Here is a 13,281-nt window from a genome sequence, read left to right on the forward strand (position 1 = left end):
ATGTCTGTTTTTTTAAATTTCCTGTAGTGCTCTGCGCATAAAGGCAGCTGTTGTTAATGTAATATAAGGGAACCTGTGACATGCCAAAAACAGCAGTAAAATGCCGCCTTAAAGGGACACTTTCAAATTGCAAAACTACTTGCTCTTTTTATGGCAATGACATTCCGCATGAGTTTTCATGTTTCGCATACTTTAATTTGGCTTTAAAACAAATTACTTTCTCCACAAAGATGGTGGCCTTCAATAGTCTGTAACGTAACTATAAGCTGAGACAGACATGGCAAGTTACGGATAATACAAATAACCAGGATTGAATCCATTTGCAAGATTTTGAAAGGTTCTCCAGAATGCGGATCTTTCGGAGTGCAAGAATTGGAAAGAACTTGTAGTCTTGTAGACTTTCACAGACTTTCCGATGTACTGTTTGTAGATTGGTAAACTAATTTTGCTACTCACCAAATGGAGTGCAAATGTCAATACTGGAATCAAAATCAACTAAAGATAAGTATGTGTCAAAAGAAGCTCTTCGTGCCTCATGTAATAATTTTGAAACATTAACATTCTTCCTTTCAAGTTATCAATTAATGAATCATCCACTCAACATAATGAATGTTTGTGCCTCCATGCAAACTTACAAACATTAATACTTGGAAACAATTAAGACCTAAAGTTTGATGGACTATAATTTAACTTTATCGATCAAATGTTCATTGTACTTTAAAAGAAATCAATAATTCAGTCAATAGTTATTGTCTTTCAAGAGATTTTTTAAATTAGCTCATCATCTAGAACAGAAATTCTGGACTCTGGCTGACAGTGGTATCAAGCGCCTTTGCCTGAAAATACAGATGTATCAGCACATTTTTGTGTTTTAACCCTGATCAGAGACAAAGGAGCTCTTTCCCAGTTATAGGCATCTGAAGCCAAAATTGAATTCACGTGCCCTGTCTCTTTAATGTACTATAGAAAAAATATAATGGGTCATTGCATCAGAACTCTGTTTTATCACAATTATTGCAACTTGCATTTATCTAGCATTTTTAACAGTAAAGAATTCCAAAGTGCTTCACAGGAGCATAATCAAACAAAAATTCCACTGAGCCAAAGCAGGAGACATTCGGACAGATGACCATATTCTTTGCCAAAGAGGTAGATTTTAAGGAGCATCTTAAAGGAAGAGGGATAGAGAAGTGGTGATATTTAGGGAGGGAATTCCAGGTCTTATGGTCTAGAAGGCTGGAGGCAAAGCCACTAATGGTGAAACAACAATTGGGGATACACTAGTGACCACAATTGGAGCATTGTAGGGTTCGAGGAAGTTAGAGGGAGGGAGGGATTTGAGTACAAGGTTGAGAATTTTAAAATCGAGGCATTGCTGGATGAGGACCCAGTGCATGTGGATGATGGGTGATTGAGCCCTGGTGCAAATTAGCACACAGACAACAAGATTTTGTTGAACTTAAGTTTACAAAGGATGGAAGATGAGAGGCTGATCAGAGCGGCATTGGAATAGTTGTGTCTTAAGGTAACAAAAGCGTGTTCCATTTGATAAAGATAACAATGTGGTCTAGTGATATAGTTTGTGAAACTAGGAAAGGGAGAAGGAAATTTTAAATAAGAAATGTTACAGTCATACCACTCCAATGCAATTACTTGATTTTTCATAGAAGTCTCAGCTTTTTGATGTAGTCCAGTTGGTGCAACTTAGATATTCACCATCCAAGCTCCTAATGTAAGCATTGTGCCATCCGCCTACAGTGATGTAGACTGTTGCGTTGCCCTTCTGTGAAGCGGGAGAGACATGTTGCATTAATAAGAGTTGTGGTCAATAAAAAGCCAAAACATTAAAGCTGCTTATAACCCGCATAAATCTTGTTCATTGATCACTGATATGTGTGAACCATTCAAAAAGTCAAACAAGAAAATAATCTCTCAACTTTCACCAAAGTTCTAGGGGTAAGAAAACATCGTTGATAAGTTTAAGAACTTAGCATTTGCTTTGGGTTATGCTGATAGCAAAATTACAATGACTGGAAATAGACTAACTAATTCCACTATGTATTAGTGACTAAAAATATAACATCCTCTTCATATCACTTATGCAGAGGTGCAGACCTTTCAGTACATTGTTTAGTGACTTCTTGTTTGTCCAGACCCTCACATCTAAGGAGTTTAAAAACATTTTCATTGCTCAGGTAACTCCACAGAACTCCACTAATGCTTTGAAAATAGACGTAGTTTACATTATGATTTTGTGAGGTTATTCAGATGAATGTTATAAAAGGGTAATATTTTTAATGGGATTTGATGTTGGTTCTTGGTTGGTTCTAACCTGCGTGGGTTAGATCGGAGGTTGTGATGTATGCAAGGGATTTTCCCTATCTCTGGTGTGCATATTTATTAGGGTGGAGAATTCAGGAGAGAAGATTTCAAGGGGTGTAAAATTTGGGAAATTAAAATCCAATTATCCTCATCCTTTGTCGTCCACCAGGGAATATTAAAACGCCCCTCACGATGAGTCATCATCATCATCACCAACAATAACAACTAATCCGGCTACATCACAGGGGTTTAATCAAGAAAAACGTAATACCAGTACGCCATCAAGCAATTGGATATTTCATAACTCCTCTCCTAGATTTACTTAAAGAATTTCATTATTCATGTGGAAATTTGCTCCTCTCCCACACCTCATAAATAAATGCATTTCAGTATGAAACCCTGGCCCACAGGCCCCAGAAGATGCTCTTGAGTGTTGAGGTAACTGATCTCAGCCAACAATGGCAGCTCCACAAGTAGGTTAGGAGGTGAAACAAAATCAGTTGGCAATCCCAGCTCTTGAACGCTATCATAGACTCTACCAGAAACCATACCTGTATAACTGACATGCGAATAAGAAAGAAACTTGCATTTATACTGCGCCTATATGACTCAGGATGTCGCAAAGCACTTCACAGCCAATGAACTACTCTTTGAAGTGTTACTAGGCTAAAGGATAAATATTGGCCAGGACATTGGGGAGAACTCTCCATCTGTTCCAAAAAAAAATCATGGTGCAACTGCTATCGACCTGAGAGGGCAGATGGGGCCTCAGTTTAACATGTCATCTGAATGATAGTGCAACACTTCCTCAGTACTGCACTGGAGTGTCAGCCTGGATTTTATTCGAGCCTCTGCAAGAACTCAATCTTTTGACTCAGACAAGGTTGCTGCCACTGTACCACGGCTGAGAAGACAGAATGAGATGTGACTATGATTCTCCTGCGGTCAAGTATTGAACATGCTGGTCTATGCAGTCACTTCTTTGGGAAAATACTGGAGAACTGCATTTATTTATGAAATCAGAAACCCTTTATGAATTACCTTCAGGAAAGAAGGGATGAGAGCAAAAAATATAGAGGAGAAAAAGTTAGAATGATTTGATGGCAGAAAGAAATGGTCATAAAGCTACGAGGAGCATTTGACTGGGGGCAGGAGTCATTCTACATATTCCATCAGCAATAGGAACAGTATGCAAGAGCATCAACTTACTCAATTCAGCTTGAGTATTTCACTCTAATGATAAAACTGTTATTGTTCTTTATTATTTTTATGGACACAATCATGTTTATTTTAACTTGCGGAAAATGTGACAGTAAAATGACCAGACTGTTTCAGACAGCCATTTAGTTATTTCGAAATACCTCTTGCATTGCCTTTCAATGTTGTGACACGGGTTGCATTAACTAGCCTACACTGATGTGTCATTTAACTGTGCCATTCTGTCCCAATCTAAGTGCTTTGAAACTTTATGCTACAGGGATCTTCTGTTTCCACTGAAATCTGGTTTTCATTACTGCTCGGAGGGTGTGTATAAGGCCCAGGTTTAAGGCCAGGCAGTAAATATTTCTGCTGCAGGATATACCTTTTGACATTTGATGTGCTTTGAAAATCAATTGATTTGCTTAGTACTCCTCTCTGGGGAGCTTTTATTGATGAATAAGGAATTTAAAAGGTTTCAACTTTCTATCTTATGCATTTCAAAGATTGGTCGGCTCGATGAAATTCTAGAAGCTTTGTGCCTGTTTGGCACATAGAGTAGGTCTGCTAAGCAAAAATTGGCCTTATTGTTTTCAAATTCTCAAAGTATACATGGAAACATGTTAATGGCGTTGGTGGATGGTAATCTAGTGGCAGTGAGGTGTTCAATAGCTGAAAAGATTAACCTGCTGGATTAGAGCTATCATTGAATGTGCATTGAGAATGATTGGGACAGGTTTGCATTGTATTTGTGTTAACATTCAGGGATTATAAAGGAAGAGAATGGCAATTGTTGATGTATCTTTAGGCTGCCATCATGTTATTTGGTTGTAATATTGATTTGCTCTTGGGATGTGGGTGATGCTGCCACATTGATTGACCATCCTTAGTTGCACTGAGATGATGGTGGATCTCCTTGAGCTGCTGCAGTCTTTGTTTTCTCCATAGTGCATTCTCATGATGTGAGCAAGGCCAGCATTTATTCCGTATCCCTTGTTGCCCTTGCGAAGGTGCTGGTGAACCTTATTATTGAATCAATGCAATCTGTGAGGTGTTGGTGCTCCCACAGTGCTGATAGGTAGCAAGTTCCAGGATTTTGAGGCATTGATGAAGGAATGACAATTTATTTCTAAGTCAAGCTAGTCTGTGGCTTGGAGGGGATCTTGCAGGTGGTGGTGCTCCCCTGCACCTGATGCCATAGGTCCTTCTAGTTGGTAGATGTCACAGGTTTGGGATTGTTGCAGTGCCTATAGCTAGGGCCTGTAAAGGGCATTACTGTCATGGCCCATCCTGAGTGTTCTGCTCCAGAGCAGGCCAGATTTCAAGTCTTACATGTGAGTTTCTTGAGCCATTTGGAGGGAGGAGTAACTGAGATAATTTCCTTTTGCCTTCCTCATGGTTTTCAACTTTGAAGTCTCTTGGGCTGCAGCCAAGACTCCAAGCTATCCTTTACAATGCAGGAAGATACACAGATAACCCTACCTAGATGTCAATACAGTTTCAGCACTGATGCTCCAGTCTCTAATTGCTCTTCAGTAGCCACCTGGAGATTGGCCTGAGCCCAGCCCTTCTGCTTAGAGATATGAATACTACCACTAAGTCCAGGATCACTACATCTCCAGGAAGTTGAAGGAACAGGAATATATGTCCAATTCAGGTTCATGTGTAACTTGGAGGTGATAGTGATTGGAAATGCCTGGATTAATTAATGGATTGACATGAGTGTGATCTTTCCCAGATGAAGATTCACTAAAGAGCTAAAGGACTGAGACCTAAGGTGGAATTAGCCTGTTACGGCATTAAAGTTCCTTTTGTTCTGATTTCTGTTTGGTGTTTGGGTGCAGCTCCACTCAAACATGGTCTAAAAAGAAGCTAGCATGTTCCCCCTCCTTTCAGCTTGGCACTGATGATGCTGTTGGCAATGCCAAATGTGTGTAACTGAAATGGGCTGAGAAAAGTGAGCACAGCAGGTGATCTTGTAAATTCAAGATGGCAACCCGCAAAATAGGCACTACATGGGGGAATTGTACAGCAGTGGTTCAATTGGTAGCAATCTCTCTTGCTGTCACAGAAGGTTGTGGGTGCAAGTCCCTCCCTTGGAACTTGAACACAACAGCTAGGCTGATATTTCAGTGCAATTGTGAGGGAGTGCTGCACTGTCAGGAGGTGCAGATGGGACGTTAAACCGATCAGCTAGATGTAATGATCCCAGGGCACTATTTTGAAGAAGAGCAGAGGAGTTCTCTCTGTTGCTGAGGCCAATATTCGTCCTTCAACCAACATATAAAAAATGGATTATTTGTTCATTATTGCATTACTGTTAGTGGAATCTTCCTGTATTTATTAAGTCTTTATTTCTTTCTTTCATAATATGTGACCTCCCTGTGCATCAGAACATTTTACTAATAAAAAGTTTCTAAATCGAATAACTTAACAAAGGAAAAAGACTTATTCACCTCTGAGCCATTGCAGTTCTTTTTGAGGATCTGACTTGGTCTTTTTTCACAAATTTTCCTCTCCAGATCTAGACTATAAAGCACAGTGTTAACAAACTCTGGTGCTGCTATATTTTGAAATGCTTTACATCAACTTGATTTACACAAGCAGGAATTCACTTAGTTTGAGCCTCCTCTCCCAGCAAACTGCTGTACATGCAGGTTGTGAAAAATTGTATAAATGTACAAGTCCCTTCTTTCTTTCATGGAGTACACTCAAGTTGCAAAGAATGACTTGGCGACTCAATCTTGGCGTCTTTCAGAAAAGAAAGAACTAGCTGTTCAATTTTTGGACTGACTCCTAAGATATCCCTTGTGAGTGCCTGGAAAGAGCCCCTGGCACAAAAGCAGGCTATCTCTGCCACTGTTAGTGATTGCAATGGACTGGCTGACCCTGCAGATCTTCATGGATCAGCCCCACTGGTGAGCCTGTGCCTTATTCATGTACTGCTGCTCTGTAAAACCTATCAAATCGCACTGTCATACCAGACTCATTGTCTAGCATTGTGAATTGTGCACTTTGTGTTCACAAGCTAGCCTCACCGTTCCCTTGTTTCTCCCTCCCTTCCTGTCTCCCCAAGTGCCTCTCCATCTGCCCCTCGATCCTTTACCCTCAATGGCTACTATAATCGTTTCTTCTGACAAAATGAACAGCTTCACATGTCACTGCTGTAGTCAATGCGTTGAAGGTTCCAGTTATTTAAGCTGATCAGGTACAGATTTAACACGCAGCAAAGTACTCACTATTTAACTTTATGGAAAGCTACACAAGGTCAAAGGCAGTGATCTTAACTGTCTGTGTTTTTTTCTCACTCAATTTTAACAATGTCCGTGACTTAAATTCTGACTGAGAGAGAGAGCCAGGCTAAGCAGGTAGCCCGTGAGCACTTTCTACTGGCATTCAGCTGGTGCCGACCTGATGGGCCAAGTGGCCTCTTCCTGTGCTGTAAACTGTCAACGATTCTATAATTCTACAACTCTTTTGCTCATATCTACTCTGGCGTTCAAACGATCTATCGGGCAAAAAGTACAACCAGAACAGCCTCAACTACTCTCAGCATTTGTTAGTCCAGACCACCACCACCACCCCCCCCCCACCCCACCCCCGCCGAGAAGATTTTGGAGACAGCATCCCGCAAATATAAAACAGCCTCCTGAAATGCTGTTACTGAATCTGGAAAGGTGGGCTACACGTGGGTTTGGATGGCAAATCATTTGTTATAAGTTTAAAATAAAGAGAACCACATTTCTTTGTTTACCCTGGGACAGAATTTTTACCTCATCGGGCGGACATAGCGGACCGGCCCAGGCACAGCCGCGCAACGGTCCACTGCCCCGCTATCGGGCCCGGATCGCGATGTCACGCGGATTGGCCAATTAACGGCCGGCCAGCGTGGAGACACGCGCTGATAACCTCAGCGCTGCTGGGAAGATGGCGGGGTGGGGGGGTGGGGGGGTGGGCGCGGGAGGAGCCGGAGCGCTGAAATGTGCACACGCGCGGAAGCGCGCTCAGTGAAAGCTCCCTGAAGGCACAGAGCTACCTCAGGGAGCTGAACATTTTCAAGATTAGAAATGAAGATGTCAAAAATAAGGAAAACGCCACCCCCCACCCCGCCCCTCCCACCTCGTGTGATTCTGTCACATGAGCAGGGACATGTTAAAATGAGTTTAAACATTTTTTTTTAAATTTACTATGCGAAACCTCATCGCGCCCCTGGGATGAGGTTTCGTTAAAAATGCCAAGACCCCCTGGTCTATTCGCCCACCCGCCAACCGAATGGTTGGACGGGCAATGAAAAATTTGGTGAAATGAATTGATTGAGGGCCTTAATAAGCCTCTTATTTGTCGCCCCTCGTGCCCACTGAGCGAAATATGAGAGTGCGCAATGACGTTGGGACGCTCGCCCGACTCTACTCTCGCTCGGGTCGGGCGCGTGCCCAGCCGATGAGGGAAAAGTTCTGCCCCTAAGAGTCCGTTACGATTACACGTGTGAAAACTGTTTGATACACTTAGCACTGAAGCTGCAGAAGGAACGAAATTAAAAGTAGACAATGCTTTGAGCACTCCACGGGTTGGTCAATTTTGGCAACAAGTCCGCACCTTAATCATTAATTAGCTTCTTCTTTCCCCTGATGCTGACTGAGCGACTGTCGTTTTTCTGCTTTTGTCCCAGAGTTCCAGCATCTGCAGTTTTTTTCAAAATTATTTCAGGAATATATGTAGATTGATGTAAAAGGACAGATTATCAAGCCTTCTACAAGTTCACACAATGTCCTGCTTTTGTTCAGTAACAACCAGGCTAGACTTCACAATTGGAGTTTCTGTTTGTGTGTGAGTGTGAGGATGTCCTGAGTATGATTGTGGCTCTGAAAATCAGAAATTAGTTAATGGATAAAAGCTAAAAAACTGCAGATGCTGGAAATCCAAAAGAAAAACAGAATTACCTGGAAAAACTCAGCAGGTCTGGCAGCATTGGTGGAGAGGTTCTGTCGAAGGGTCATGAGGACTCGAAACGTCAACTCTTTTCTTCTCCGCCGATGCTGCCAGACCTGCTGAATTAAATAATGGACATTGTTAAAAACTGACAGAGGAAGGAAAGAAGACAGTTAAGATCACTGCTGATGACTGCGTGTGTGCGCATAAGGGTTAAGATTGTGTGCATGTATGTGTGAGAGAGAGAGAGAGAGAGAAACTGGAGGTCCTGTGAGCATGTGAGACTAGAATGAGTGTTCTGGTCCTGTCTACACATGTGGGTACAAGTAGAGATCCTGCAATTGAATGTTTGCATGTACAGATATGTAAAAGTGGAGGCCAGTCCTGCGCATGACTGTGTGTTTATACTTATTAGTTCTGCAAGTGTAATTATGTGTGCAGGAAGTAGACTAGCAGCATTTAAATGACACCCGAGAATTATAATACTCAAAGGCTGAAACTGGAGTCGGCGAGTGCCTTCCGTACTTGCTCTGCCTCCCCGCCCATTCAAAATCTATTCCATATGTCTCACAACACATTTACCCAATGAACTACAGGGCTCCCCGATAGTTGTTCTTTGAGCCCAGTTTCAAGTATAACAGTAGATCATAGCATCAGAGGTGGAATTGTCATGACGTTCTTTGAGATTCATCGTACGTCAGCAGGCAGTGCCACTTCTCCAGCAGTGAGGTTCTATACCTTGCCCATATAATGCATGGCAATAATAAGAACAAAAAAACTGCGGATGCTGGAAATCCAAAACAAAAACAGAATTACCTGGAAAAAACTCAGCAGGTCTGGCAGCATCGGCGGAGAAGAAAAGAGTTGACGTTTCGAGTCCTCATGACCCTTCAACAGATGCATGGCAACACTTATTGTTGGAATGACAGCTTGGTAGACCAATTTTGTTAGCTTGAACCAGTCAGCACACAGACTGCAGCCTTGACATCTTGGCAGGTCTTTACCAATTCTGCATCCTCTGCATCAACAAATTTGGATGGTAAACTATATCACAACATTTGCCCAGATTTGTTTTTGCCTTCAAGTTCTCTAAACTTCTAAGAAAGAAAGAGATAAAAGATGTTTGTTTTCCAGGTGACTACAGAACCAAGTTAATTTACGTTTTAAAAAGTCTATTAAGACGCATGCCAAGTATTCCCAGGAAGCTTTGTAAAATGTTGAAAAATATTTTTGAATTCTCTTTAGCAAGTACATGAATTTGTGCACTTAAAATGGAAAGAAAAAGCTCGTAGAGTTTAAATGGTGCACTGGATTAATATAGAATTTGAATCTAGCTTATGCTGCTGTGATTTAACCTTTCCTCCCTCTCAGGTGAAATATCAAGTTTAGAACTACTTCTGCAATAACTGGTATAACATTTGCAGCATCACTCCAAGAGGGCTGAACAGTGTGTCTTTTGTAGAAAATGAAACTATCCTAAAGGGGCAGTTTTTCTGAAGTTTGTGCCAGAAGAGGAAGAGCTTTAATCTTGAGTATCGCCCTTCTATACCTGACCTGGGTTTGATACAGATACTAGATGTAAAAATGTTCCTTTGTCCAAACACCAATGTCTTTCATGTTGGACTTAAACTCTCCAATATCTGGCCTGAAAAATTTACTTCAATAAGAACACAATAAATAGGAGCAGGAGTAGACCAAATGGCCCATCAAGTCTGTTCCGCCATTTAATACGATCATGGCTGATCTTGGGCTTCAACTCCTCTTTCCCACCTGCTTCCCATATTCCTTGATTCCCTGAGAGACCAAAAATCCATCTATCCCAGCCTTAAATGCATTCGGCAATGAAGCATCTACAACCCTCGAGGGTAGAGAATTCCAAAGATTCACAACCCTTTGAGTGAAGTAACTTCTCCTCATCTCAGTCCTAAATGATCGGACTCTTATCCTGAAACTGTACCCCCCTATTTTAGACTCCCCAACCTGGGGAAACAAATCTCTCAGCATCTACTTCAGCAAGCCCCTTTAGAATTGTGGAGGTTTCAATGAGATCATCTCTCACTCTTCAAAGCTCCAGAGAATATAGACCCAATTTACTCAGCCTCTCATCATAGGATGACCCCTCAACCCAGTGGTCAAGTTAGTGAACCTTCGCTGTACTACCTTCAATGCAAGTATATCCTTTCTCAAAGATGAAACCAAACTACACACAGTATTCCAGCTGTGGTCTCACCAAAACCCTGTGAAATTGTAGCAAGACTTCTTTATTCATGTACTTCAATCCCTGTGCAACAAAGGACAACATGCCATTTGCCTTTCTAATTGCTTGCACCTGTATGCTAACTTTGTGTCCCTTGTACGAGCACACCCAATTATCTTTGAAAATCAACACTTAATTTCACATCTTTTTAAAAAAGTTGTGCTTTTCTATTATTATGACTAAAGCGAATAACTCCACACTTGCCTACATTATACTCCATCTGCCAACTCACTTAACTTGTCTATATCTTTTTGAAGCCTCTCTCTGTCCTCCCCACAGCTTACCTTCCCACCTAGCTTGGTATCATCAGCAAACTTTGATACATTACTCCCTGTCTCTTCATTTGAGTCATTAATATAGATTGTAAATAGCTGAGGCCCCAGCACTGATACTTGCAGCATTCTAGTAGTCACTGCCTGCCAACCTGCAAAAACCCTGTTTATGCCCACTCTCTGCTTCCTATCCTTTGACCTAACCTCTATCCATGCTAATATATCATCCCCACCTCCTTGAGCCTTTATCTTACCTATTAAACTTCTATGTTGCACCTGATTGAATGCCTTTTGGAAATCCATCCATACTACATCTATTGGTTCCCCTTTATCTACCTTCCCAATTAAATCCTGAAAAAACTTGAATAAAGTTGTCAAACAGCATTTCCCTGTCGTAAAACCACATTGACTTGTTCTAATCATACTATGCTCTTCTAAGTATATTGTTAAGACTTCCTTAATAATAGATTCCAGCATTTTGCCAACAACTGATGTTAGGCATACTGGCCTGTAGTTCCCTATTTTCCCTGTCCTTCCTTTCTTGAAAAGTGGTGAAACATTTGCCAACTTCCAATCTGATGTGGCCATTCCTGAACCTAAGGAATTTTAGAAAATCATAGCCAGAACATTCACTATCTCTGCAGCTATCTCTTTTAGAACTCTAGGGTGTAGGTCAACAAGTCTGGTGGATTTGCTGGATTTTAGTCCCTTAAATTTCTCCAATAGTTTTTCTCTGCTGATATTAATTTCCTCAGCCTTTTTAGTCCCCTTAATCGATTTCTGGTATGAAACTTGTGTCATCTACTGTGATCGACAGAAACAAAATATTTGCTCCATGCCTCTGCCATTTCCTCATGCGTCTAGGAACCAACGTTTAGTTTAGCTACTCTCTTCCTTTTTTATTTTCTTATAAAAGCTCTTACAATCTGTTTTTATATTTCTGGCTAGTTTACTCTCATATTCTATTTTTCCCTTTTAATCAACTTTCTGGTGGCCCTTTGCTGGTTTCTAAAACACTCCCAATCCTCAGACCTGCTCCTGGTTTTTTTTTTGGAACATTGTAGGCATTGTCAATTAATCCAATACTATACTTAACTTCCTGAATGAGCCATGTATGGGTCTTTCTTGCTGAGTTTTTGCCTTGCAGTGGAATGTATTTTTGTTGAACAGTTTGAATTGTTTCTTTAAATGTTTCCCACAGTTGACTTACCTCCATTCCTTTTAGTCTAGTTACCCAATTAACCGTAGCCAGTTCTCCCCTCATAACTATGTAATTGGCTTTGTTTAAGTTTAAGATTCTTGTTTGTGATTAGAATATGTCACTTTCAAACTTAACATAGGGCAAAATCTTTCACAGAGTGGGCGGGCACGTGCCTGACCCACTCGAGCAGAAGATAGCGCGTGATGACGTTGGGTGAGTGCCTGACATCATCGCGTGACATTTCGGTCAGCAGGCGTACGCGGGAGTCGGAGCTGCACCCACCATCAATTACAAGGCCATTAAAAAGGCAATTAAACTGTATTTTATGCTGCCCATGCGATTTTGCACTCGTCGCACAGGCAAAACAGGCAGGCAGGCAGCTGACAATTTGCTAAACCTCATCCAAGGGAGGGATGAGAAAAGATCAACAGCATTGCCAGTGTGAGTAGTGAGAAGTTTTGGGAGATAATTTGCTTCTGGTGGCTTCTTGGTACTTGGCAGCTCCATCTCTGTTCGGGGCTTCATCGTTAGCATTTCCAGGCTTCACTTCAGGACTTATTAACGTCGCCAAGGCCCCGGAGGATTCAAACCGTGTGGACCCTTCCAGGTATCAGACAGCCTTCTGTTACCCTGGTCTCTGCTGGTGGTACATCCTCTGAGGAGGAAGAGAAGGGTAGAAGGGAGAGGAGGCCACGTGTCCCAATGCAGCTTCCAGGGGAGTGACCTATGGGAGGAGAGGTGCTGGCACAAGGGGAGCAGGGCCAGTTGGAAGTCCAAGGCAGAAGGGGCCACAGAAGATGCCACAATCCTGCTGCCAAGGTTTACAGGCAGTGATGCAGCTACCACAATATGTCTGAGGTGCAATGCCGAAGGAGGCTCCGCCTCTCAAGGGAGACCATGACCTCCATTTGTCAGACGATTGGGCCTGAGAGCAGCTCCAACTGTGTGAGTGGGCACTCCATGCCCGTGGCTTTGAAGGTCGCAACGGCCCTCAACTTCTATGCCTCCGGCTTTTTCCAGGGCTCAGTGGGGGATCAGCGTGGAGTCTCCCAATCAGCTGTCCACAGTTGCATCAAGCTGGTGACAGAAGCTCTGTTCAGGCG

General features: G+C 42.1%; 1 protein-coding gene and 1 long non-coding RNA gene across 3 annotated transcripts in view; one reads left to right on the top strand and one right to left on the bottom strand.

Moving 5' to 3' along the window:
* The window catches only part of ddr2a (discoidin domain receptor tyrosine kinase 2a), a 174,823-nt gene that overhangs the window by 68,074 nt on the left and 93,468 nt on the right, over nucleotides 1–13,281 (top strand). The window lies entirely within an intron of this gene.
* Nucleotides 750–7,430, bottom strand: LOC121289201. Its single transcript, XR_005945504.1, has 3 exons — nucleotides 7,293–7,430; nucleotides 5,976–6,048; nucleotides 750–1,783 (listed from the first exon to the last, which is right to left on the bottom strand). It is a non-coding gene; the product is annotated as an uncharacterized LOC121289201 (long non-coding RNA).

Source organism: Carcharodon carcharias, chromosome 16 (genome assembly GCF_017639515.1).
Source record: "Carcharodon carcharias isolate sCarCar2 chromosome 16, sCarCar2.pri, whole genome shotgun sequence".
NCBI classification, from domain to species: Eukaryota; Metazoa; Chordata; class Chondrichthyes; order Lamniformes; family Lamnidae; genus Carcharodon; species Carcharodon carcharias.